This window comes from Saccopteryx leptura, chromosome 2, assembly GCF_036850995.1.
Source record: "Saccopteryx leptura isolate mSacLep1 chromosome 2, mSacLep1_pri_phased_curated, whole genome shotgun sequence".
Lineage (NCBI taxonomy): Eukaryota > Metazoa > Chordata > Mammalia > Chiroptera > Emballonuridae > Saccopteryx > Saccopteryx leptura.
The window spans coordinates 266,954,248-266,958,302 of record NC_089504.1 but is presented as its reverse complement, the minus strand read 5'-3'; the positions used below and the strand labels follow the sequence as shown (position 1 = coordinate 266,958,302).

The 4,055-nt window shown below is 39.1% G+C and overlaps 1 non-coding gene across 1 annotated transcript; it reads right to left on the bottom strand.

Annotated features, from left to right (window-relative positions):
• Nucleotides 1-719: 719 nt before the first annotated feature.
• TRNAP-AGG (transfer RNA proline (anticodon AGG)) lies at nt 720-795 on the bottom strand. Its single transcript has one exon. It is a non-coding gene; the product is annotated as a tRNA-Pro (tRNA).
• Nucleotides 796-4,055: the final 3,260 nt, after the last annotated feature.

Sequence of the window (4,055 nt, the reverse complement as noted above, 5' to 3'; positions counted from 1 at the left end):
CACATTCATTTAATTTTTATGATATCTATGCAAAGCAGTTACTATTATTACTACTTTACAGATGAAAATTCTAAAGCTAGGAGATATTAAAGTCACATAGCAAGTGTCTGAATTGGGATAAAATCTTAGTTTGTCTGATTTGCAAGCCTACCTTCTAACTACTATATTATACTACCTATTGTATACCATCATGTTGATGTGCCACCAACTAATAAACAGATTACCTATTGCTGAATATTTAAATTGTTTCAAGTTTTTTTTTAATAACAATAATCTATGGTAAACATACTTGCACATAAAGTTTGTGAACATCCTTACATGTTGCATTTTCTGTAGGATGAACTCCTTACAGAGAAAATACTGGTCCAAAGAGTTTAATCATTTTAACGTGTTTTTTTTTTTTTTTTTTTTCTGTATTTTTCTGAAGCCGGAAACGGGAGAGACAGTCAGACAGACTCCCGCATGCACCCGACCGGGATCCACCCGGCATGCCCACCAGGGGGCGACGCTCTGCCCGCCAGGGGTGATGCTCTGCCCCTCCGGGGTGTCACTCTGTCGCGACCAGAGCCACTCTAGCACCTGGGGCAGAGGCTGAGGAGCCATCCCCAGCGCCCGGGCCATCTTTGCTCCAGTGGAGCCTCGGCTGCGGGAGGGGAAGAGAGAGACAGAGAGGAAGGAGAGGGGGAGGGGTGGAGAAGCAGATGGGCGCTTCTCCTGTGTGCCCTGGCCGGGAATCAAACCCGGGACTTCCGCACCCTAGGCCGACGCTCTACCACTGAGCCAACCGGCCAGGGCCTTAACGTGTTTTTTGGTTTTTTTTTTCTTTTTTGTATTTTTCTGAGGTGAGAAGCAGGGAGGCAGACAGACTACCCAATGGGCCCGACTGAGATCCTCCTGGCATGCCCACCAGGGGGCGATGTTCTGCCCATCTGGGGCGTCACTCTGTTGCGACAGGAGACATTCTAGCACCTGAGGCAGAGGCCATGGAACCATCCTCAGCACCCGGGCCAACTTTGCTCCAATGGAGCCTCGGCTGCGGGAGGGGAAGAGAGAGACAGAGAGGAAGGGGAAGGGGAGGGGTGGAGAAACAGATGGGCACTTCTCCTGTGTGCCCTGGCCGGGAATTGAACCCAGGACTCCTGCATGCCAGGCCGACGCTCTACCGCTGAGCCAGTCGGCCAGGGCTCATTTTAATGTTTTTGATAGCATTATCAAATTTTCCAGCTGGAAAGTTACATTAACTTTATGTTTACCTTTAGTATATAAAAGGGACTTCCCCTAAAACCTCCCCCACAATGGATACTGAAGCTTTAAAAGTTTTTATCAATCTAGCAGCAACCCTTAAAAGCTTAGAGTCCCCTCAAGTTGCTTAAATTTGTGTTCTAGCAACCATTGGTGTTCCTCATTTGGGAATAACCTTTAATTCAATAATAAATGTTGCATTAATTAATTGTAATTCATTGCATATTTAACGCAGCCCCTCTTGAACCACAATAACAAACTTACGTTAAAAATTTCATTTTAAGTCACTGAAGTGTATTTAATTCAGGTCAGCAGGATTGCTAAACCAAAGTCAATACTTTGTTGGTCAGCAGACTTTTCACAAATCTATATCTGTGTCCTTCTATAAAGGACACACAGAAAAAAGCACTATCCTTGAACTTTGTCGACAGGAAGTTACCAGGGACTCTTGTACTTGTGGTCCTGGGTATGTGTTTATATGTGTATGGGCAGGAGGCAGAAAAGCTACTGCACAGCATAAATAAGAGATAGAAAAACGAAGGAGTGATGTAAAATAAAATTTTTCTTAATAATAGTTATTAAGAAATGCGTTTTAAAAATTATTTTGTATGTTTATGTTTTGGGAAAAACAAAAATCTGCCAGAATTCAATAAGTAATGTCTGGAAAATTCTTATTGTTCATCTATTAAAACATAAATAAGGCTGTTATTTGAAGAATAAGTTTAGTGTTTCTTGGAAGTATTAAAATGACTTAAAACAGGTTGCATGTTTTTTGTAAGTAGTCTAATGTTACCTTAAATGTATCCGTTCAGCTCACTGAGCTACAGAATTAACAAGCTGCCTTAATTCCCAATTTCAGATAAAAACACCCAGAGTGCAAATGAACAGCAGTAGCATGTGACAAAATCTTAGTGTGTTAAAAGCATAGGCTTCTGAGTCAGAAAAAGAATGAGTTTATATATCAAGTTCTGTCACTACCTAAGTGTTTAATTTGGGGGTGTGAGACCCTGTCACTTCCTAATCTATAAAATAGGATGTGTATACTCACCTGCAGCCAGGTTGTGAGGCTTAAAGAACATGTATCTGAAATAACTAGACATGATAGATGGCTAAGTTTTACCTATTTTATTATTCAGCATGTTCTTACTAGATAGTGACCCTGATCTGTAACTAGGTATTCTGGACTCATCATAATTTGTCTTTACAGTAATATAATTTACTGAGTTATAATAAGTTGTCATTATCACTGAGGGTATGATTAGATGTGAAGTAAAGAATCTGTACTTTGTGCCCTGGCTAGATAGCTCTGTTGATTACAGTGTTGTCCTGAAGGGCAGAGGTTGCTGGTTTGATCCCCTGTCAGGGCACGTACAGGAACAGATTGATGTTCTTGTCTCTCTCTCTCACTTGCTAAGATCAATAAATTAAAAAATTTAAAAAAAGAATCTGTAGTTTGCTATTTTCAGCAAATAATAATTCAAGCTAGGCTCCAAAAAATGAAGATAAAAGGTCCAAGGGCACTAGCATAAAAAATAACTCTTGGACAATTTTGAGAAAATGGATTGTTTAAAGGCTGACATTTATATGAAAACGAGAAATAGCAGTAGATCTGAGTAATGAATTTTGTGTTTTGAGCGGACATGATTTAGTGCTAAAGCCTTTCATATATTTAATAGTCATAATCTGTTAAGTAGCTATTTTTATGTATTTTATGCGGCGAGATAAATAGCTATTTAAGTACTTTCTGGTGTGCGAAGCAATGTGCTTCTTAATTGCCACTAGTAAGTGTCCTTAATTTAGTGCAATCTCTCCCCTGTCTATTGATGGTTTTGCTTCTCTAATAAAACAGAGACTATTTATTTGATTTCTTCCCTGGATTGCAAGCAAATCCTCTAAAGCAATTCTTTTGTTGTGGATTCCCCAGACTAGGAAATCTAAAGATTTTAGCTGGGCACTCTTAGCTTTAGTGGCTCAGCAGGCTGTTCTGTTAACAGTTCTGGTTAGATTTCGCATCATGATCTTTAGTTGAGCAATGCCAAGGCCAATCCATGAGCCTATGATTCTAACACAGCGGTTGCCTTCATCTCCTGAGAAGCCTGTGGGTGAGTCAGATCCAAGAGAAAGACCAACAGGAGTTATGTTCATCGTCATCTATTACTGACAAGCCCTCTTTTTCTCTCAGGCGAGATTTAGGAATAAAGAGTATAATCACTGTGAGAATGGTGAAACATCTTTTTTTTTTTTTTTTTTTTTTTACAAATAATGCAAAAAGAATAACCTTGTACACAGATCATTTTACAAGTGCACAAATAATTCTCTAGGATACATTCCTAAAATGGAATTGCTTCCTCAAGGAGGAAACACGTTTGTAATGTTGATGATATGCAAATTATTCCTCAATTGTATCAATTTACACTCGGCCAACAATGTATGACAGGGCCTGTTTCCCACCCTTTCCCCAATAGAAGATGTGATCCAAGAAATAGTATCTCAGTATAGTTTTAATGTGATGTTCTCTTTTTATGAGTAAATTGAGCATCTTTCCCTATATTTAAAAGCCACTTGTTTGCCAACACATCTATTAATGTCCTTTTCACTATTTATTTTGGTGGTGGTGTTTTTTAATAGAATTAAAGAAACCCTTTATATGTTGGGAAATTAGTCTTCCATTTCTGGTTCATCGCAATTTATCCAACTTTTCATTATATTTTGACTTATAATATGTGGGTCAAATAAGTTTGCAAATATGATATATATGTTTGCTCACTTATAGTTTGCATTGGGTGAGGGAGACAGGCTGTAAGTAGGCAGGG